Consider the following 24,814-nt stretch of genomic DNA (forward strand, 5'->3'; position numbering starts at 1 on the left):
GTGAGCTGAACCCTACTTCTGCCAATTACTTGTGGTATTAATTCAGGTAAATCACTTAACTTCTCTCAATTTTATTACTGTAAAATGAGAATACATCTCTCAGAATTACGCGTATGAGAATATCCTGGATAGAAGTAGAGGATGCTGGTCCTCTAACAACATTAATTACAAAAACCTTTGCTTTCAAAGTCTTATTTTATAAAATGTATTCACGGTTGTTTCAGTCTAATACGAATGTAAGTTCTAAAAATAAACAACAGGCTCCCTTTCCTGCATTCACTAAAGATGAGCACCTGTTACGTGCAGGCACAGGAAACAGTGCAGCAGTGAGGCAGCCATTAGGACTTTCTAGATGGTATGGCTTCATTCCAGCCTTAGAGTGAAACAGGCTGGCAGTGCCCCTACAAATAGTGTCCCTTTAGGTAAGCTGCTATTCCTTGGGTCTTCCCAGCATGATCAAAGAGTCAGGCGTCTTTAAGTGTCCTAAGCAGGGCAGGGACATTGTCAGTTCTGCAGCTTACAAAATTCACTCTGAGGCTGGAAGAGAGGTCTGACGGAGCAGGAGGACCCTACCCTACCGTTTGCCTACTATTCCCAGCTGTCTTTCTGAGACAGTCTCTACGGTGAGGCCCAGAGTTCATTCTGGAGGGTCCTGCAACCTCACTCTTCTACTTCACCATTGGCCACTTCCTTCCTCTTTTCCTTTGCACCCCAATTCATTCCCTTTTACTGGCTCTAGCAAAGGATACTTTTAAAAGATCAAGTTTGAATTGAAGGCAGAAAGCACATTTTAACCTGGCTGACAGTGGTATGCCCCTGGGGACATGGGAGCCAACATCAGAAGGCAGTCCATCCTCCTTTTCAGAGAACTGCCTAGCATTATGGAAAGATTAACAACCTAGTCCCGAGTCACTTGTCCTCTGCCACCCAACCCAGCCCACACTGCCTGTAACCTGTAACTTATACGTTGCCTACTTTCCCATACTCATAATTGTTACTTTCCCATGTAATCTTTGTCCTTCTACACAATATAAGCAACTGGCTTATGGGGAGGGGTAGAGCAGAGTTTTGTGGATGACCTGCTGTTCTCCCATACTGCCAGCATTATTGGAATAAATGCTCATATATAAAAACAAAACAAAACCACCAAAAAAAAAAAAACCCACAAAAAAACAGAACAATGTGTTATTCATTTTAATGACTGTAATAACCAGGGAGGCTAAATAAGTCTTTGGATGAAAACTTAAAGAATTGTGTTTGGTATCATTGCACTACATTTAAAAAAATATATATATATATTTTATTGATTTTTTACAGAGAGGAAGGGAGAGGGATAGTTAGAAACATCGAAGAGAGAGAAACATCGATCAGCTGCCTCCTGCACACTCCCCACTGGGGATGTGCCCACAACCAAGGTACATGCCCTTGACCGGAATCGAACCTGGGACCTTTCAGTCCACAGGCTGACGCTCTATCCACTGAGCCAAACCGGTTTCGGCAGCACTACATTTTTTTTAAGAGGACAGCTGCAAAGTTGCTTTTCTTTTTCTTTTTTTTTAATAAAATATATTTTATTGATGTTTTCACAGAGAGGAAGGGAGAGGGACAAAGAGCTAGAAACATCGATGAGAGAGAAACATCCGACCAGCTTCCTCCTGCACATCCCCTTACTGGGGATGTGCCCGCAACCAAGGTACATGCCCTTCACCTAATCGAACCTCGGACCTTTCAGTCCACAGGTCGACGCTCTATCCACTGAGCCAAACCGGTTTCGGCTGCAAAGTCGCTTTTCTATAATTTCTTCTCCCAACTCAGCTAAACACAAAGTGGACCTCTGGTAGTCCTGATTTTTATAATTTTCCCTTGTGGCTCCAATGCATTTCTAACACATAAAAGGAAAATAAATGAATAGAAGCTATACAGCTCCTAGTAAACATTTTTAAAATAAACTATTTTGTTAAGATATAACATACATAATGTATACAAAATAGCACGGTGTCAGGGCAGTTCATTAGTCATTGCAGCTGGTCCTGATGTCTGCCATGGCATTGCTCCACCTGGTTTTGCTGCTTTTCTGGGCCTGGAGCTGAGACACAGCTGAGGCCTACATGCCAACTCCAGGGGTTATTGCTTAAGGGAATGGTCCTGCAAGGGCCTGTTGCTAGGTACCCAGGGCTCTCTGCCCTGGTGACCCTCTGCATTTGGCCCTTTGTTCCTGCCCTGCTCATGACTGTGAGAAATGCTCACCTTTCCAAATTCAAATAATGGACTTGGAGACAGAAATATGGCGAAAACAAAACTTTTAATACGTTCTCGAGAGCGGGTGTCTGGTTGTACAGGCACATACGGAGTATCGATCACAGGCTTATCCAGTCCCTCTTCCAGTTCCCATAGTCTAAGTACTATGGGTCACCGGTTTCTTCATACATCGTTTCCTCATACATCATCTAGGTCTTATTGTCTCCCATCGGGCCATTTAAAAAAATTGGGCTGAGGCCTTTTCTAGTTGTCTCCACCTCCCCCTGTCTAGTTGAGGCAGGAGCCTGGGGGGTTTCCACCATGATGCTGGCTCATACCCACAGTTCTTTGTTCTTATATCCTCTTCCCTCCTCCCTACATTCTGTTTGCCCTGGGAAAATTCAGTAATAGGTTCCATTAAAAGTTGACTGTGCTGGAGGTGGATCACAGAGGCTTATTTCCTACAATACCTAATTGCCTACTATAACTGGAAGTAAAGCTTATAGGATTTAGTTATTACATACTAAAAGTGTATGGTAAGGAGGAAACAAGGATCACTCTTACAGTTTTGGTTTTCAACTGGGTGGATGATCCTATATAATAAAAGGCTAACATGCAAATCGAACGGCGGAACAACTGGTCTTTATGATGCTCACTGACCACCAGGGGGCAGATGCTCAATGCAGGAGCTGCCCCCTGGTGGTCAGTGCGTTCTCACAGGAGAAGTGCTGCTCAGCCAGAAAGTGGGCTCATGGCTGGCAAGCGCAGCGGTGGTGGCGGGAGCCTCTCCTGCCTCTGTGGCAGTGCTAAGGATGTCCGACTTAGCAGCTTAGGCCCACTCCCCCCCTGTCAGTGGGACACCCCCCGAGGGCTCCTGGACTGTGAGAGGGTGCATGCTGAGCTGAGGGACCCTCCCCCCCGAGTGCATTAATTTCGTGCACTAGGCCTCTAGTAGTATAATAAACTAAGATAAGGAAATAAGAAATTGAAAGGTCAGAGTTTGAGAAAAAGGGAAAATCAAATTCAATTTTAGATATGATGAAAAGAGGTATGAAATCTATAAAAATTCCAAGGGCCAAGTAGACTGTTGAAAACACAGATTTAGAGCTCAGGTGTGTGTCTGGATCAAAGACATGATGAGCAAAACAAACAAAAAAATCAAGAGTCTGTTATCACTGGTACAAAAAAAAGAAAAATGTTTCAGGGACAGAGTAGCTAGCTAATGTTGCTGAGAAGTTAACAATAATAGCAGTTCATACTTACATAGCACTTTATAAGCAGAGCTCTAACTGATTTAAATGTAATAACCCACTTAACCTTTTGCACTCGGATGTCGAGTGTGACTCGACATGGTTAGCATTGGTAGCAGGAATCGAGAAAAAAGCGAGTGCAAAGGGTTAATCCTTGTAACAATCTCACGTGTTTACCAACCAGGAAACAGAGAAACAAAGAGGTCCACACAGATATTAGTGAAGCAAGGTTTCAAAAATGACTCACAAGCCCTAGCCTGTTTGCTCAATGGTTAGCCCACGAACTGAAGAGTCTCGGGTTCAATTCTGGTCAAGGGCACATACCTCAGTGGCAGGCTCGATCCCCGGTCCCAGTCAGGGTGTATGTGGGAGGCAACCAATTGATGTGTCTCTCACATTGATGTTTTTCTCTATCTCTCCCTCTCCCTTCCACTCTTTCTAAAAATCAATGGGAAAAATACCCTTGGATGAGGATTAACAACAACAAAAAAGACTCGCAAGTCAATCTATTTCACTGACTCTAAAATACCATAAATTATAGGATGCCCTGATATATGACACTAAAAAAAAAAAAAAAACCACCACTCACATTATCACACAATATTTTATCATTCAGAATTGCTACTTTACACTTAAAGAGATTTTAGATTTTTACATACATTACACATAAGACCGCATTAAGAAAAAATAAACAAAATAGTTATTTTGTTCATACACATAAAATACTTCCACAAGCATACATAAGAAACTGGCAAGAGTGGTTCCCTTAGGGTAGGAAAACTAAGAACTATGGATCTAGAGTAGATGGGAGAACATGGTGCTGTCTAAAAATGATTTCAGAGACATGTAACTTTTGCTGCAAAACACTTTATAAAGGTTGATGGACTGAGCAATGGGCAGGTCTTTGCAAAGTGGGGGAAAAAAGGTAAAAACATCCACTATAATTGGGTAGTCCATGAAAGGTGAGGGAATGGACACCATGTTGAAAGAGAACTCTTCCAAATTTTGGCTATAAAAGAAAAGTGAGAAATAGGGCAGTAGTTGGAGAAAAAAGGACAGTTTTATGGAAGAGGGAGAGGTTAAAAATAACAACAGCACAGATAATGTAATGAACAAGATAGAAAGGGTAAAGCCTAAAATGAGAATGACTGGCCTTAGAGAAGAGAACGAAACACTTCATCTATATCAAGAAAGGAGAAAAAGATATACATAGGTCAACATAGCTGTATAGGTTTCTTGCTTTTCTATCCTTGATGAAGAACTCCTACCTTCAAGTCTTAACTGTGACCCCTGCCACAATCATCTTTTAAGTATACACACTGGGACAGATTATTTATGAACAGGATCTAAACTTAATTCAGAACCTAGCACACTGTACGAACTATAGGCTTTTCAGAAATTGCTTGAGTCTAACTTGTAAAAAATATACATGCTCAGCCCAGCTGGCGTGGCTCAGTGGTTGAGTGCCAACCTATGAACCAAGAGGTCATGGCTCAATTACCAGTCAGGGCACATGCCTGGGATGCAGGCTCAATCCCCAGTAGGGGGCATGCAGCAGGGCAGCCAATCAATGATTCTTTCTCATCATTTATGTTTCTATCCCTCTCCCTTCCTCTCTAAAATCGATATAAATTTAAATATATATGGCTCAGAATAGAAATGTGCCTGATTTAAGATTTTCTAATGTTCACAATTACATCAGTTATATGTACAGCAACAATGACACTCATAGCCCACATTTGTACATTACTTCACCTCATCTTTTATGAGAGCAATCACCTTCCCTTTTCCATTTTTTTGGTTGAAGTTAAGTCTCACTTCTGATGGGGCCATTATAAAGCTACTGAAATCAAGATGCCTGACTTCAGCTTAGAAATTTAGACACACAGAACAATGGAACAAAATAGGGAACCCAGACGTAGACCCGGACTTATATAGTCAACTGACCTTTGACAAAGGAGTAATTTGATGGAGGGGAAAGGATAGCATTTTCAACAAATGGTGCTAGAACAACTGAACAAAGTAATCTTACATTACATTTAACATTTTTTTAAACTGGAAAAATTCTTTTTTTTTTTTTAATTTATCTTTATTGTTGAAAGTATTACAGATGTCCCCCCTCCCTTTTTCTCCCCATTGACCCCCTTCACCCTCAACCCTTCCCCCTAAAATGGCAAAATTCTTTCTTTATAAAAAATATATTTTTATTGATTTCAGAGAGGAAGGGAGAGGGAAAGAGAGATAGAAACATCAACGATGAGTGAGAACCACTGATCGGCTGCCTCCTGCATGCCCCACATTGGGGATTGAGCCCACAACCAGGGCATATCCCCTGACTAGGAACTGAACCAGGACCTATCTTCTGGTTCATAGGTCAACATTCAACCACTGAGCCTGCTGGGCTAACCTGGCAAAATTCTTAATACCCAACACTGGTAAGGTCAAAGTGGTACCAATAAAGCTCATAAGTCCTTTTTTTAAAGGTAATAATGCAAAAAATATTAACACCGTAAGAATTTTCATACTCTTTAAACCAGTACTCCCATTCCCAGAAACTGCCTTAGAAACTCATTTCATTACATGTAGAAAAAAGTTATTATCATAATGGAAATTACAAACATTACATATAATGAAAAACAAGAATCTAAGTATCCAACAACTGAGGGATGCCAACAAGAATTATGATACAATTTAAAGGGATACAAACAAAAATAAATGGAGTAAACTTATGGTTTCCCATCCAGCATGTAAACACTTAGAAGCTGTCACTCCCACACCACAGAAGAAAAAAAACGAACAAACTGAAAATCAACAACTCTTCTTAGATATAATCACAGGGCAAATTGCCGCTGTCAAAATTGGAGACAGGTAGGCAAAAAAAGAGAATCAAACCTTACCAGAACAAAAGCTTGCAAGCCTCTCTGCAGGAACCATTCATTACCTGGGTAGGTAAATCTAAACTGTAATTGATAAATTACAGTTGCTGGAGGCTCAGAAAGGATGAATCTGAGAATAAAAAAAATCCCATGGGCCTGCACACTTTTATGAATTTTTACCTCCAGGATTCCTTCAAGATTTTCACAGCTAAGATCAGAGAAAAAATGCCCTCATTCTTCTGGCTGCGAAAGGGGGAAATTCACCATTTTGAAATAAGCCCAGAATATTATGTTCTTAACAAAGCCTACCCCAAAGAGAAACTATTTCACCAGAGCCTAACCAACTGGGTTTTTTTTAACAGATCTAAGCAACCAGAGAGAAGAGAATTACCCAATTCTAGCCCCCTCTAGCTTCCCACTCTCATCTAAGAGGGGTGGGGACTAAGAAACACTTGAAGATAACAACTTAGAGGCGCAGGCTCACTAAAAGACTGAGACCCAATTACAGGACTATAGGTTGATTCCCTTACCCCAAAGTCTTACCATTAGGGCTCCAGTATAACAGGAGACCACAATTCAAAAACCTGCATATTTCAGACCTTATTTAAGATGTTTCTAAGGAACCAAAGTCAACAGAAGAGCCCTAGCTGGTTTGGCTCAGTGGACAGTGTTAGCCTGAGGCCTGAAGGGTCCTCGGTTCGAGTCCAGTCAAGGGCACATGCCCAGTTTGCGGGCTCCCCCTTAGGGGGCGTGCAGGAGGCAGCCAATCAATGATTCTCTCTTACCATTGGTGTTTCTATCTCTTTCTCCCTCTCCCTTCCTCTCTGAAGTCAATAAAAATATATTTTAAAAAAATCAACAGAGGAGACAAAAACAAGAACAATAAGGAGATTTTAGCCTCTGATACCTATAGCTACAGCAAAACTCAGCCAATTCCCTAGACAGATAAACATAAAAGTATCTCACTGAAGGCCTATTTACACCTCAGTTTCTTTTACCCAGTACATCATGTCTGGCTTTCAAAAAAATTACAAGGCATACTAAAAAATAACACACACACACAAAAAAAGCCTTGGGCTCATATATGGTAACAATGCTGAAATTAGACTGGAAATTTAAAACTATAATTAATATGCTAAGTACTCTAATGGAAAAAGTTAATAACAATGTCCAAAACAGATGGGTAATGCAAGCAGTGATGGAAGCTCTAAGAAAGAATATAAAAAGTAAATGCTAGAAATAAAAAAAACACTGTAACAGAAATGAAAATTGCCTTTGGTGTGCTCATTAGTAGGTGAACACAAAGAATCAGTGAGACAGAAGAAATGTCAATAGAAACTTCCAAAAAGAAAATGCAAAGGAAGAACAAATGAAAAAGAACAGAACATCCAAAAGGTGTAACATACAAGAATACCTGGTAGAGAAAAAAAAGAAAAATAAATATTTGAAGCAATAATGACTAAGAATTTCCATAATTAATAGTAGACAACAGATCCAGGAAGCTCAAAAAAAGTACAAATCAGGATAAATCCTCAAAAATCTATACCTAGAGACATCATATTCAAATTGAAGAAAATTAAAAAACCAAGATAAAATCTTGAAAGAAGCCAGAGGAAAAGAACATTTTACTTATAGAGGTGCAAAGATAAGAATTGCGCCCAGCTGATGTGGCTCAGTGGTTGACATCAACATATGAACCGGGAGATTACAGTTCGATTCCGTCAGGGCACATGCCTGAGTATGGGCTCAATATCCCGTGTGGGGCATGCAGGAGGCAGCCAATCAATGATTCTCTCTCATCATTGATGTTTCTCTCTCCCTCTCCCTCTCCCTTCCTCTCTGAAATCAGTAATACACACACACACACACACACACACACACACACACATATCCTATCTAATAATAGAGTAACACGTAAATTACCATCACTCCGCTACGCCTACGATTGGGCGGCGGGAGGCTGGGGGGCAGGACTCAGGGTGGCCTATCCGGCTATTGAGAGGCACGGATCCGCTGCCACTGAGGGGGGCTACCCTGATGTTGAGAGGCGCAGGGGGCGGGACTCCCGCCCCCTGTGCCTCTCAACGGCCAAATCCGTGGCCGCTGAGGGGGCCTGCCGCGGACACCCAGCTGCGCCTCTCAACGGCAGGGTAGCCAGGTGTCCGCGGCAGCCCCCCCTCAGTGGCCCTTGAGAGGCGCAGGGGGTGGGAGTCCGGCCCCCTGCGCCTCTCAACAGCAGGGTAGCCCCCCTCAGCGGCCGCGGACCATCAAAAGTGGGGGAGCTGGGTGCCTGGTGCACCAGCGGACAGGCACCCAGCTCCACTGCAAAAAGCGAAAGCGTGTAGGGGACCCTACACGTGCATGATTCAATCATGCACTGGGCCTCTAGTATATATATATATATAAAGATAAGAATTGAATTGGACTTCTCTTCAGAAAACATGGAAGACAAGAATGGAGAAGAATTTAATGTTGAAAGAGCCTGGCCATGGTGGCTCAGTGGTTGAGTGTTGACCTATGAACCAGGAGGTCACAGTTTGATTCCTGATCAGGGCACATGTCCAGGGTTGTGGGCTCAATCCCCAGTAGGGAGTGTGCAAGAGGCAGCCAATCAATGTTCTCATCACTGATGTTTTTCTCTCTCTCCCCCTCTCCCTTCCTCTCTCTGAAATCAATAAAAAAATATTTATATAACGAAAAGACAACCTACCTAATGGGAGAAGATATTCGCCAATGATACATTCGATAAGGGGTTAATATCCGAAATGTAACTCATACAACATAACACCCCCCCAAAAAAAACAAAATAAACAAAAAAGCAAACAAAACACAAACTAACAATTCGATTAATAAATGGGCAGAGGACTGAATAGACATTTCTCCAAAAAGAAAATACAGTGGCCAACAGACATATAAAAAAATGCTCAATGTCACTAAGCATCAGAGAAATGCAAATTAAAACCACAATGAGATATTATTACCTCACATCTGTCAAAATGGCTATCATCCTATATAATAAAAGGCTAATATGCAAATTGTCCCCTCAGGTGTTGGACCGACCAAGAGTTCAACCACTTGCTATGACGTGCACTGACCACCAGGGGGCGGCACGGAATGAAGGAAAGCCCCAATTGGGCTGGAGGGAGTCAATGGAAGGGGGGGGGGGGGGGGGAAGAAGGGGGACATATGTAAATACTTTCAACAATAAACAATTATTTTAAAAAATAAAATAAAGGTTGAATAAAAAAATTAGTAAATAAAATAAAATTACTGGGTTATAGTATTTGAACTCTTCATACTTTTATGACCAAAGTACTTTCTAGAAAGGTTGTCGTAAATTATTGTAGTGCTGGCACTTCATGAGGCAGCCCATTTCACCATTTTCTCATCATTAGTACAGTCTTTAAAAACACACACAAATAGAAAAATCAACTCTCTATCTTTTTAGTGAGACTAGCCTGTGTCTGTCCCAAGTAGCATTGCTGGAAAAAACCCCACATAACCATTCACTAATTGGTCTCATGTTCAAGTGAAGACCATATACAAATGGAATTTAACATGGCCCTATGTGTCTCTGTTCTTATTAAAGAATAATCCTTCCACTATGCCAGGAATACCACCACTCTGTTCTTCTCAAGGACTTTGCACCTTCAATTACTCCTGCTCTATCATAATTTCTCTCATCCACCAATATACAAACATTCGCTATTATCTACCAGAAAAAATATCTCAAGATCTCTGTGGCCATATTCTTCTCCAACTCCCCTTCTTCTCTGCTCTCCTGTCAAAGCAAACATCTTTTTAAAAGTTGATGATGTAAAAAAAAATAATAATAATAATGAAAATAAATAAATATAAATAAAAGTTGATGATGTGACATGCTGGCCAGGTAGCTCATTTGGTTGGAGCGTCATATCCGACACCAAAGGGTTTCAGATTCAATTCCCAGTCAGGGCACATACCTAGGTTGTGGGTTTGATCCTCAGTCAGAAGGCAATCAATCAATATCTCCCCTTCCTCTCTAAAAATCAATAAAAATATATCCTCAGGTGAGGATTTTTTTTTTAATATATTTTATTGATTTTCCACAGAGAGGAAGAGAGAGGGATAGAGATTTAGAAACATCGATGAGAGATAAACATCGATCAGCTGCCTCCTGCACACCCCCCACTGGGGATGTGCCCGCAACCAAGGTACATGCCCTTGATCGGAATCGAGCCTGGGACCCTTCAGTCCACAGGCCGACGCTCTATCCACTGAGCCAAACCGGTTTCGGCTCAGGTGAGGATTTTTAAAAAATTGATAATGTGTTATAGTTGTACATTTGAAACCTGTATGGATTGACTAACCAATGTCACCCCAATAAATTCAATTTTAAAATGTTTAATAAAAACATTTATTAAAATGGCCCTAACCGGTTTGGCTTAGTGGATAGAGCGTCGGCCTTCGGACTGAAGGGTCCCAGGTTCAATTCCGGTCAAGGGCATGTACCTTGGTTGCAGGCATATCCCCAGTAGGGGGCTTGCAGGAGGCAGCTGATCGAAGTTTCTCTCTCATCGATGTTTCTAACTCTCTATCCCTCTCCCTTCCTCTCTGTAAAAAAAAATCAATAAAATATATATTTAAAAAAAATCAATAAAATATATTTTAAAAAAAAGAGTTGCCTTAGCCAGTTTGGCTCAGTGGATAGAGCGTCGGCCTGAAGGGTCCTGGGTTTTATTCTGGTCAAGGGCACATGCCCAGGTTGCAGGTTCCAACCCCAGTAGGGTGCATGCAAGAGGCAGCCAATCAATGATTCTCTCTCAAAAATTGATGTTTCTATCTCTCTCTACCTTCCTCTCTGAAATAAATAAAAATATTTTTTAAAAAACACAGAGTTGACCAGATTGTCAGTTCCTTACCTTACTTCCTCTTAAACCACTCCAATGATATCCATTTTTACCATTCCAATAAAAATATTCCAGTCAAGGTCACCAATGACCACCATGCTGCAAATTCAAGTAATTTCTCCCATTTAGCAGCATGACAAAGTTGACCATTCTCTTCTTGGAACGGTCTTCTCTTGGCTTCAATGACATCACTCTCTTCTCTTTTTGCTCCGACATCACTAATGCTTTGTTAGTTCTCGGTTCAACTTTCCTTATGCTTTGTTAGTTCTCCTCGGTTCAACTTCAAAATGTAGTAGGAGGCCAGCGCAAATACCAGGACTTAGACCCCCTTTCTTTTCAAACCAAATTGTTCTAGAGTTAAAAGTCAACTTGTCTAAGCTTTAAATATACCATCTATATATCTAGGATGCTCAAATCTCTTTTCAGACATGACTTCCAAACTCATCTCAGAAATAAGTATCATGATCAATCTAGTTGCTTAAGAGAAAACTAGATGTTTTTCTAGCTTCTTCATTTTTCCTCTGTACCACCAGCAAGCTCTGGTGACTCTATGTACCTTTAAAACATCTCCCCAACACTTCTACTTCTCTTCAGCTCCCCATTCAACCCTAAAGCTAAGATACAATCATCTCTTGCCTGGCCTACCAAGAAAGGATCCCCAAATTATCTTTCTGAGTTCATTCCTACTCCCCCACTCTCCCACTATACATGGCAAGTTACCTACTCAATTTCCTTTCTCCTTCTTTCTTACTAACAAAACCCTGATTTTAATTGGGGAACAATGTATTCAGCTATAAGAACATTTCCTAGCCTCTCTTAAACCAAGAAGAGGTTATGACACAGACATGGATAAAAAAATAAAATAAAAACAGGTCACTGAATGGGGCTTCTTAGAAAGCTCTTTAAAGGGAGCAAACTCAGCTGGCATGCTACCTTATCCCTTTTCCTTTCTGAAATTCAGACACGTTGTCTGGACTGCTGACAGCCATTTTGAGAATTTAAGGACAAGGATCAAACTCCTAAAAATGATAAATTGGAAGTTAGAATAGTCTACTAACACTATAAAGCCCTTAACCAAGTAATTCAGAGATACTTCCCTCTAGACTTTTGTTTAAACCACTACTATTGTTTCTTTTGTTACACCCAGCCAAACTTAATTCCTAACTCTTAAATCCTTTTTCCTTACATTTTCAGTTTCTATTCATTGTCCCCACAGCAGCCAAAGTGGTCTTTTAAAAAACAATTTTTGTCCTTTGCTTTAAATCTCCAAATGGCTTCCACAGTCATTTAAAACCCAAATTTCTTACTTTGGGCTTAGAAAATTTTATGTGATCTGGCTCCCGCTTATATCTTCAACTTCATCTTGCACCATTCTCTTCTCTTACTCCAGCCACAATTACCTCCGTTTGTTGATTAAACACAGCAAATTCTTTCTGACTTTAGGACCTTTACATTAACTGTTTCCTCTGACCTGGAATGATGATCTCTAGAGGCATGGCTTTATAATTCAGATCTGTATCTAAGACTGAAATCCCAGGAAAGGCCTTTTAATTTCATCTGTACAATATCATTATATTTCTGAGCATTGCATTTATCACATATTTGTCTGTCTTCTCTTGCCCCACTCATCACCACGGCTCCATGCATCCCTGAGGGTGCAAATACAGATAATTTTTTTAATATAGTTCCGTACTTTCCAAAATTCAATAATGAGCAAACGCTTATTTTTATATTCACAGAATTACTATTTATTTAAGAGGAAAAGGCAATTAGATGGCCCTTCAAAATCTTGACTGTATAATAGTGATAAGCTTTCTATATGCATATTAGAGTTGATATCCTAATATATAACAAAGTTAATTCCACAATTTATCCTCCCAGGTGTCAGTTTAAGGGTCATTCCCAAGGAACTTTTTTCCCTGAGGTTAGGTTTCCCCACCCCAACAGTTCTCCTTACTTAAACTCAACAAACACACATATAATTAACTAGAGGCCCGGTGCATGAAATTCATGCGGGGGGGGGGGGGGGGGGCCCTCGGTCCCTCAGCCCAGCCTGCACCCTCTCCAATCTGGGACATCCCTCTCGTGATCCAGGACCGCTGGCTCCTAACCACTTGCCTGTCTGCCTGCCTGATCGCCCCCTAACTGCCCTCCCTTGCCGGTCTGATTGTCCCTAACCGCCACCGCCTTGCTGTGTGGGTTCTGGGTGTGGGTATCCGTCTCCCTCCTCCCTCCTGTCAGAGTCTGGGGCGTGCCGCGGGATCCAGAGTCAAGTCCCTGCCCACCCATGCGCGCCACAAAATCGAGAGAGACCCAGACCCAGCTGGCCCCGCCCCCACTGGGTGAAACCTAGACCTGGCCGGCCCCACCCCTGTTAAGCCCTGCTGGCATGTAATGTCCCTGGCCAGCACCAGGCAGGGACACAGCCTCCTGCTGATTGGTCATTACGGTGTGACAATCATTTGCATATTAGCCCTTTATTACTATAGACTAGAGGCCCAGTGCACAAAATTCGTGCACGGGGGGAGGGTCATCCCCCCTCAGCCTGGCTTGCACCCTCTCCAATCCGGGACCCCTCAGGGGATGTCCAACTGCCTCTTGCAATCTGGGATCGCTGGCTCCTAACCACTCGCCTGCCTGCCTGCCTGATCGCCCCTAACCACCTCTGCCTGCCTGATCACCCCTAACTGCTCCCCTACTGGCCTGATTACCCCTAAATGCTCCCCTGCTGGCCTGATCGCCCCTAACTGCCTCTGCCTTGCCCCTCACCCAGGACCCAGGATTCCCTCCTCCGGCCAGTCACAGGCACCTAGGACCCAGGCCAACTTCTCCCGGGCCACAGCCACAGGCACCCGGGGCCACGGGGCAGGCGGCTTGTCCCTCTCCTGGGCCACAGCCCCAGCCACTGGCACCCAGGACTGCGGGGCATGCGGCTTGTCCCTCTCCCCGGCTGCAGCCTGGCTGGTCTCCATTCCTCTCTTGCGAGCTCATCTGTGTTTGGCTGGTCCCCATTCCTCTCTCCCCAGTGTTGAGTGTCTGAGCTGTTACGGGGTGTGATGACCATTTGCATATTAGCTCTTTATTATATAGGAGGATTAGCATCTCACTGCCTTACCAAACCATAACTTACTCCACAATAGCATGGACCATGTCTACCTTATTAACACAGGTAGCATTCAATAAATATTTGTTGAATAAAGAAAAATGTAAAACTAAACTAAAGAGTTAAACCATAGAAATACAGTTATCAGCATAAACAGGTTGGGGCAAAAGTAGGTTTACAGTTGTGAGTACAAAAAACAGTTTATTCTTGTACTATTTTCCAAGTGAACAACTGTAAACCTACTTTTGCCCTACCCTGTATAATACTAAATAGATGCTCCTGAGGTCTTCAAAAGGGAAAATACAAAATAAAGCGAGGCGGTGGGGTAGCTATTTCCCAATTTTTGGCTTGGACATTATATCACCTCTATGTAGAACCTGAGTACATTATCAGTACTTAAATTTAGAACAGAAACCCAACTTCACCAAGAGGCCACATTTATCAACATAGTCAACTCTCCTTCCTAGTCCCAAAGGCAAGATAAAAGGCATTACTTTCATAGTGGTTGGGGAAGACCACCCAGGAGCTTAGGAAAATCCTTAAAATCATTCAGGAAAACAAGTGCCTCTGACTTGCCAAACAATGCACTAAGCAATGAAGAATCAAAAATCAGTAAGGTCTCTGCCCTCAATGACTCACTCACAGTTCCTATGGGCAGATGCAGATAAAGCATCTAAGTAAACACCTAAGGATATAATTAAAGTATGACCAAGCCCACAGATATAAAAAAATTATCTGACATATATAACCACCTAAAATCTCATCCAAACACCCAATGACCTAATAATACCACTCTGATATACACCCAAAATCTTGCATGTGTGCACCAGCAAGTAACTGAAAATAACCGAATAGACAAGATTCATAAACTGGAGTATTTTTAAATAAAGGAACTACTACCGAATGATATATAAGAAAAAATGAAGCACAGCCCAGCCTGTGTGGCTCAGTGGTTGAACACTGACCTATAAACCAGGAGGTCACGGTTCAATTTCCAGTCAGGGCACATGCCCAGGTTGCTGGCTCAATCCCCAGTGTATGTCATGCAGGAGGCAGCCAATCAATGATTCTCTCTCATCATTGATGTTTCTATTTCCTCCCTCTCCCTTCTTCTCTGGGATCAATAAGAATATTAAAAAAAGAAAAAGAAAAATGAAGCACAAAATGTTTTATCACTGAAAACCAATAGTATTAGACAATCCACAATTTAGTGTGCCAGTTCCAAATAGGAAATCAAGAAAACTAAAAGTAAAGCACCCACGGTCACCTGAGAAAAAAGGCTCCATATACTAGCCCTGCATTTATAATTACTAGGAAAATTCATAAACACACAAAAGTTGAAAATAATTAACACAATAACATAGGCTCCACCACTGAGAACACTGTCCAGGGCAAGGCATCTTTTTTTAAATAGCTAAAAGCTGGAACTACATGCCATCTATAGAAAGAATTAAAAAACTGTGACATAAAATACTATATAGTTTAAACTGAAGAACTGAAGCAATATGCATTGTCACAGAAAAAAAAACCCTCAAAAAATACAATGCTAGGAAGAAATGTTGCAGGAGATATAGATTATAATTATCCATAAAGTGATTTTTAAGTTTTAAAACACTTAAGAAGTGTTTTTACACTAAAAAAATACTATGTTTATCAATAGTAAAAACAAAATACAAATAGAAAGGATATACACCAACTTCACATAGTGGTTACTCCACCATAGTGGAGACTGGAAGAGGAAAAAGGTTACAAGATGAGCTTCATCTGTATAGTATGTTTTATTGGGGGAGGGGGCTCAGTCCAGTTTGAATGAGACAGTTAAATTTGTTAAATCTGGACCATGGCTATAAAGGTGTTCATATATTATTTTCTAAACTTAAGTGTAAAATATTTCACATTTCTAAAAACCATCTTTAAAAATAATGGGCAGGAAGTAAGTAGATATGATTGTACACTATTGTATCCATCATAGTCAGTAAATGTTTTGGAGTCAAAGACCTTATTTCAAAAACCTTATACCACCAACAAGTTACTGAAATCTGAGAAAGTTACTTAATTTCTTCAGAACTGCAATTTCCTAATCTGTAAAACAACATTCTTATAAGGCTACCATATATATAAAATGTTAGATAACAGGCATTCAATTCAACTATAGTTAGTTATTTTAAATTTGCAGTTAACAGAAAGAAATTAAAGGGAGGAAAAAGGACATAGGTTTTACTTTATTTTTTTAGGACATAGGTTTTAAGTGAAGTTCTCTTACATTTTCAGAATTATATAATACCATGAAGGTCAGATGGATGTGACCACCACTTTCTAGTAACAAGACCCAATTTTAAAATACGGATTTTTATAAAGGGATTCAAAATTACTTTACACACCATAGGATTAGAATCTCGATTCCTTGACCTAGTTCCCATTGACCAGAGACACATCAAGAAATCCAAGGGTGGGTGGAGGTGGAAGAGGGTATAGTGGAGATAAATGGTGATGGAAAAAAATAATAAAGAAATAAAAAAAATAATCCCATAATGCTGTTTTATCCAAAAGACTTCCAAATAATTTACTTGTCACTTAGATAACATTTTAACACATTTTCTCCAATTTTGTCAAGGACTTATACATCGGTTGCAGGCTCCACCCAGGCCAGGACCTGGTCAGGGTGCGTGCAGGAGGCAACCAATTGATGTGTTTCTCTCTCTTTCCCTCCCTCTTCCACTCTCTCTAAAATATCAGTGGAGCCTGATATTTGGTTTGGCTCAGTGGATAGAGCGTTGGCCTTCGGACTGAAGGGTCCCAGGTTCGATTCCAGTCAAGGGCCCATGCCCGAGTTGTGGGCTCGATTCCCCAGTAAGGGGCATGCAGAAAGCAGGCAATGATTCTCTCTCATCATTGATGTTTCTAACTCTCTCTCCTTCTTCCCTCCTCTCTGAAATCAATAAAAATATATTTAAAAAAATAAATTTTTTAAAAAATCAGTGGAAACATATTCTTGGGTAAGGATTAAAAAATAACAACATAAAATAAAGATTAACCAACACCTGGAGAACAAGGCCCACATTAATTCCTTTGTACTTTCCTTAGACACTAGCCTCACAATGACAAAGAAGCACTAAAGCTCCACATTTTAAGCCTTTCCTTGAGGCAAATTCACATAGAACTATCACTAAACCATTGAAAGGATCTTTAAGCTATCACTAAAACATGGAAGGAAACCTTTATGATACAAGAACAATAATAAGCAGAATATGAAAGGGTAGTTAATTTTGACATCTTAACAGCTATCCATTCACTGAATGTTTAATGTGTCCCAGGCATTGCTCTAAACTAGGGGTGGGGAACTTCTATCTGGGTGAGTTAATAAATGTTTGACCAAATATAGCAAGCTAATTTTTAAGTTGAAAATTTTGTATTGCCTGCAAATAATGTTATAAATATCCAAATGGCCCTTTGGCAGGAAAAAGGTTCCTCATCCCTGTACTCAGCACTGTAACAACTCTCTTAATCTTCCTAACATTTTTACAGATAAAAAGAAAATGAGATACAGAGTCAGTGCTGCAGATATTAAATAGAAAAGCCAGGACTCAAGCAAATCTAATTCCAAAACTCACAATCTTTTTTTTAATGAATAACATAAAATGCTTCATTTAGTAATTCTTTTAAACAGTGAAATATCATATACAACTTACTTGTTAAATCAGATTTTTGGTTTTTTTTTTCTTTGTTAAGGTATTACATATGTGTCCTTAGCTAAATTTACCATATTATGCTTAAGGTAAATAGTTTTAGGCAAATTTAAGTTCTCACACCAAGAGAGAAAAGCAAAATACACTTAAATACAATATTCAATATTAAATTGTCACTTGTTGTACTTAAAAGTTTTATCGGCATTCAGCTTTTACAGTATTATTTATAAAAAGGATAGTCCCATAAAGCAACCATTATAATGACTGGGTTCACCATTAACCAGATGTGTCAACTCTCCAGGCCTCAGTTTCCTGATCTTAACAGATGAGGAGTTTAAGGTCTCTTTCAATTCTAATATTCAATGAATTTTAACACATTTTCTAAGATACTATCAACACATTTTTGAACAAAGATATTAAAAGACAGCTTTTAAAATCCTTCAAGACTGAAACAGTCACATAGTATACACTCCGGTCTGTTCTTTTTTTCAAATACTAGAGGCCCGGTGCACGAAATTCGTGCACGGGGGTGTGTGTCCCTCAGCCCAGCCTGCACCCTCTCCAATCTGGGATCCCTCTCACAATCCAGAACCGCTGGCTCCCAACTGCTCGCCTGACTACCTTCCTGATTGCCCCTAACCGCTTCTGCCTGCCAGCCTGATCACCTCCTAAGCACTCCCCTGCCAGCCTGATTGATGCCTAACTGCTCCCCTGCCAGCCTGATTGCCCCTAACTGCCCTCCCCTGCAGGCCTGGTCACCCCTAACTGCCCTCCCCTGCAGGCTTGATCGCCCCCAACTGCCCTCCCTTGCAAGCCTGGTCCCTCCCAACTGCCCTACCCTGCTGGCCTGATCGTCCACAACTGCCCTCCCTTGCAGACCTGGTCCCTCCCAACTGCCCTCCCCTGCTGGCCATATTGTGGTGGCCATATTGTGCCCACATGGAGGCAGCCATCTTGTGTGTTGGAGTGATGGTCAATTTGCATATTACTTTTATTATATAGGACTAGAGGCCCAGTACACGAAAATTCGTGCACTCAGGTGGGTCCCTCAGCCCGGCCTGCGCCCTCTCGCAGTCCAGGACCCCTCAGGGGATGTCCACTTGCAGGCTTAGGCCTGGCTCCCCGGGGGATGGGGCCTAACCTGGCAGTCAGACATCCCTCTGGCAGCCTGGGAGCCCCCGGGGGGAGCAGGCCTAAGCCGCAGTTGGACATCCCTAGTGCTGCTGAGGAGGTGGGAGAGGCTCCTGCCACTGCGCTCGCAGCTGTCAGCCCAACTTGTGGCTGAGTGGAGCTCCCTCTATGGGAGAGCACTGACCACCAGGGGGCAGCTCCTTCATTGAGTATCTGTCTCCTGGTGGTCAGTGCACGTCATAACGACCTGTTGTTCTGCTGTTAGAGTCAATTTGCATATTACCCTTTTATTATATAGGATACTCAAAGCTTATCTGTGCTATAGAAGTCAAGAATATGACTGAGGGCCCTAACTGGTTTGGCTCAGTGGATAGAGCGTTGGCCTGCGGACTAAAAGGTCCCAGGTTCGATTCTGGTCAAGGGCATGTACCTTGGTTGCAGGCCCATCCCCAGTGGGAGGTGTGCAGGAGGCAGCTGATCGATGGTTCTCTATCAATGTTTCTGACTTTCTATCCCTCTCCCTTCCTCTCTGTAAAAAATCAATAAAATATATTAAAAAAAAAAAAAAGAATATGACTGAGGGATGGTGTCCTATTGTGCTGGTAATATTCTGTGTTTTGATTTGAGTGCTAGGCACACTTCCTTTTATTTACATTTTTCTTTTGATATGAAAAGATTTTCCCCCCAAAGATAACAGTGAAAAAACTTAGAAAGATGTTCTAACCCCACAACTATGTTTGTGTACACGAAAGCTGTGCAACTTTTCTGTTCCTAATATGTAAATGTGTTCCTTGCCTGATTTCGTCAATCTCTGCTCCCTAGTTCAAATTCAGATGCCTACAGAAGAGATTATCTATGTCTATGTGTACATATGTATATACATATACACATATATAAAACCCTAATATGCAAATAGACCGACAGCAGAACAACCGAATAACCAGTTGCTATGATGTGCGCTGACAACCAGGGGGCGCACATGGAACATGGCAGGCGTCGGCTGTGGTGAGATGGTGGAGCAGATGAGCAGGGGCGCCAGACCAAGGCAGGGTGCTGGTCACTGTCATCCAGGCGAGCCTCTGGTGGTTACTAAAAATTCTTTGCTCCTGTGCACCACGGTCCCACCTGGCGCTCACACCTGCTGCCAGCGCCGGCCCCGCTCGCACCTGCTGCTGGTGCTGGAGCCGCCACTCACACCCAGTGCCAGTGCCCAGCACCGGCCCCGATCACCCCTCAGGGCTTCTCCACCTCCCCCTGCTCCTGAGGGGCGATCTGGGCAGCAGGTGCTGCTTGCTCCCGCTGCTGGTGCTGGCCCTGCTTGCACCCACTGCTGGCGCCGGCCCTAATCGCTCGCTCCGCACTGTGAGCAGGTGCGAGCGGGGCTGACACCATCAATGCATGGGAGCAGCGGTGGTGGGAACGGGGCTGCTGGCAGACTGGGGATTGGGGGCCACGGCAGGAGGCGCTGGGCGGGGGTAAGGAGAATGGGCCAAGTCCCACCCCTGTGCCCACAGCAGCCTTGCAGCCCACAGTTCCTTTCAAGGTGAACGAATTCGTGTACTAGGCCCCTAGTCCTATATAATAAAAGCTTAATATGCTAAGTGTCCAGTTGTCCATTCAACCAATCAAAGCATAATATGCTAATGATATGCTAAGGCCGCTCAACTGCTCGCTATGACATGCACTGACCACCAGGGGACAGACGCTTCAACTGGTAGGTTAGCTTGCTGCTGGGGTCTGGCTGATTGGGACTGAGCAAGATGGGGGATGTTGGAGAGCCGGAACGACCAGTCACTATGACACGCACTGACCACCAGGGGGAAGACACTCAATGCAGGAGTTGCCCTCTGGTGGTCAGTGCACTCCCACAGGGGGTGCGCTGCTCAGCCAGAAGCCGGGCTCATGGCTGGCAAGCACAGCAGCTGTGGTGGGAGCCTCTGCCGCCTCCGCAGCAGCGCTAAGGATGTTCAACTGACGGCTTAGGCCTGCTCCCTGTGGGAAACAGCCTACGCCATCAGTCAGACATCCCCCGAGGGCTCCCAGACTGTGAGAGGGTGCAGGCCGGGCTGAGGGACCCCCCCTCCCAAGTGCAAGAATTTCATGCACCAGGCCTCTAGTGTGTGTATTTGCTCCCAAATACACATACACATACACACAAACACACACACACACACACACACACGTGTTAGAGGCCCAGTGCATGAATTCATGCATGGGTGGGATCTGGCCAGCCTGGCCAGGGGGAGGGGACATGGGCTGTTGGCTGGCCTGCCTACTGGTCGAACTCCTGGTTGAGGGGACAATTTGCATATTAGCCTTTTATTATATAGGATATACTCTGGGTGGCCAGATTATTATGTGTTGAGAGATCATAATAATCTGGCCACTCAGTGTATCCTATATATAAAAAGCCAGCGACTATAACGCCATAGTGACCGGAACGACCGGTCGCTATGACGCCCACTGCGGCCAGCGAACAGGCCCGATCAGGGGTTGGGGCCAGCCAGCCAACCTCCCGCAGCCCCTCCCCTCAGCCATCCCCGCCCCTGATCAACCTCTCCCACCCCAATCGAGGGCAAGGTGGCCTGGCCAACCCCCCACGGCCCTTCCCCCTGGCTGGCTCCAGCAGCAGGTGGCAGAGTACGGAACATGGCAGGCATCGGCCATGGTGGGATGGTCGAGCACGTGAGCAGGGCCACCAGACCAAGGTGCGGTGCTGGTTGCTGTCATCGGGATGAGCCTCTGAAAATTCTTTGCTCCCAAATGCCATGGTTCCGCCTGGCCCTCACACCCACTGCCAGTGCCATCCCCGCTTGCACCCGTTGCCAGCGCCTGGCGCTGCTCCCAATTGCTTGGCATCATCAGCCAGTGCAAATTTGAAATCAGTCTTAACTTTCCTTTAAAACCTAGATCAAAAACCTCTCTTCATATGCATACCCTCAGAACTCCTCTGAGGGCTTCTTCAACTCCCCCTGCTGCTGAGGGGTGATCAGGGAAGCAGCCGCCACTCGCACCCGCTGATGGTGCCGGCCCCGCTTGCACCTGCTGCTGGCACCGGCCCCAATCACTCCACGCCATCAGCAGGTGCAGGAGGGGGCCGGTGCTGTCAGCGCATGGAAGTGGTGGTGGCAGGAGCAGGGCTGCCGGCAGAGGGGGGACCAGGGGGCCGCAGTGGGAAGGGCTGGGCAGGGGCGCGAAAGATGGGTCGAGACCTGCCCCTGTGCCCACCACAGCCTCACGGCCGACAGTTCCTTTCAAGGTGCATGAATTTGTGCACTGGGCCCCTAGTATATATATATAAAAGCCTAAGCGATTGGCCAACCATTCTACCGGCAGCTATGATGCACACTGACCACCAGGGGGCAGACACTCAACAAAGGAGCTGCCAAGCTGCGGTGACTTGGCAGCTGCGGTTTTCAGGTGATGCACCCGGAACCAGAGAGGAGGGAGCCCAATTCTGGGGTGCATCACCCGAGAACCACCCTCTCGCAATCCGGGACCCCTCGGGGGATGTCAGAGAGCTGGTTTTGGCCCAATCCCCACAGGCCAGGCCAAGAAACCCCACCGGTGCATGAATCCATGCACCAGGCCTCTAGTTTACTTATAAATTAAATATTCCTGTAATTTCTTTGGGACTGTCTTCTGAAATTTGAAATCAGTCTTAACTTTCCTTTAAAACCTAGATCAAAAACCTCTCTTCATATGCATACCCTCAGAACTCCCTATCTCTCAAACAGGTAAGTCTTTTGGGGCTGTGGTCAATATGCTCAATAACAGCTGACAACATTTATGGAGAAATAAGTATAGTCTATATAGAGGGGTGACATACTAGGGGACCCCGGATGCATCTAAATCTATGCCTGATGGATAGAGATGAAAATCTTTATAATAGTAAAGTAAAACAAGAAATGCACCCCAGTCAACATTGCTTGGACAGGCTTTAAATTTTTCATTTTTTACCCAATCTATAAGCTTCCCTTATTCAACCCACACCCAGAACCCCAAAAGGCACACCATTTAAATGTTATTAAAAACAAAGATACCAAGCTGCCATCTTGTGTCCCCGCATGTGTACGCTTATTCTGAGCTGGTCTGCCCAAGACTGAGTGCCAACCCTAGTCCCCTGTGTGGCCCACTTCCTCTACAAGATGAAAGAAACTAGTGATCCAAGAGAAACTGGCCAAACTGTAGGCACAAGTGCACATTGGTGAGAAAGGAACTTCTCGTAGAAAGAAGGTGGTTCACAGAACAGCACAGCAGATGATAAAAAACTTCAGTTCTCCTTAAAGAAGATAAGGTAAACAATTTATTCTGGTAAATATGTTCACATATTTACCAAGGAACAGTGAGCCACTTTAACAACCCTAAAGTTCAGGCATCTCTCTAGTAGGGAACACTTGCACTATTACAGGCCATGCTGAGACAAACAGCTGACAGAAGTGCTACCCAGCATCTTAAACCAGCTTGGTAAAGACAATCTGACTAGTTTAGGCTGGCTGAAGCTCTGCCCAAACAATCTGTGTAGGGAAAAGCACCCTTGCTACAAGAGAGGATGATGATGAAGTTTCAGATCTTGTGCAGAATTTTTAAAATCATCACCCGAGGAGTGAGAATATTTTTCCATTCATTCATTCATTCATTTAAAATATATTTTTATTGCTTTGAGAGGAAGGGAGAGGGAGAGAGAGAGAAACATCAATGATGAAAGAGAATCATTGATCAGCTGCCTCCTGCATGCCCCCCATTCCCCCTAGACCGGAATTGAACCTGGGACCCTTCAGTCCACAGACCGATGCTCTATCCACTGAGCCAAACTGGCTAGGGCCATTGATTTTTTTAGAGAGTGGAAGGGAGGTCAGAGGGAGAGGGGGACGGAGGGGGAGGGAAAGAGAGAGAAGCATGAATGTGACAGACATATCAATACGGGGCAGGGATTGAACCTGCAACCCAGGTACATGCCCTTGACGGTAATCCAAACCTGTGACTCTCCAATGCACAGGCCAACACTCTAACCATAGACTACACTGGCCAGGGCCCATGGATTTTTTTTAATTTTTTTTTTTGAGAGAGAAAGGGGAGAGAACAACAACAATGTGAGAGAAACATCAATTGATTGCCTCCCATACACATCCCAACCGGGGGTAGAACCCACAACATAAGTATGTGCCCTGACTCAGAATCAAAACCCGCAACTTTCTGGAGTATTGGACATGCTCCAACTACTGAGCCACCAGCCAGGGCTTATGGAGAATTTTCATGAGGCTTCCAAGAATGAAGCAAACTGAACTGCGACAACTTCTGAAGATAAAATTGAAGAAGTTACTGGAAGTACTATTTTATATTATGACTGCTTTTTCAAATTTTGTTTACAGATGATAAAATCTAGATCTATAATTTTTTTAAGCCCAAGCCCCATGGACACTGCAGCTCTTTTCAGTTTTTGCTTATACACAAATCACTCTTTGCAGCTAATTAAGCTGAAAAAGCCTGGGAATAGTTTCAAACAGGTTAATGAATAAAGTTAAAAAAACAAACCCAACCTTTTCTACTCAAAAATCTGTACAAATACTGGTTACATTGGTTTTTACCAGGGAATTTCACCTTTTTCTTTAAATCAAAAAGGAAAGTTTAGTCCTGGCCA

The 24,814-nt window shown here is 43.3% G+C and overlaps 1 protein-coding gene and 1 pseudogene across 3 annotated transcripts in view; one reads left to right on the top strand and one right to left on the bottom strand.

Moving 5' to 3' along the window:
• The window catches only part of UBE2K (ubiquitin conjugating enzyme E2 K), a 60,258-nt gene that overhangs the window by 29,804 nt on the left and 5,640 nt on the right, over positions 1 to 24,814 (bottom strand). The window lies entirely within an intron of this gene.
• Positions 114 to 24,458, top strand: LOC129151023 (transcription factor BTF3-like; annotated as a pseudogene).

Source organism: Eptesicus fuscus, chromosome 2, assembly GCF_027574615.1.
Source record: "Eptesicus fuscus isolate TK198812 chromosome 2, DD_ASM_mEF_20220401, whole genome shotgun sequence".
Classification (NCBI taxonomy): Eukaryota; Metazoa; Chordata; class Mammalia; order Chiroptera; family Vespertilionidae; genus Eptesicus; species Eptesicus fuscus.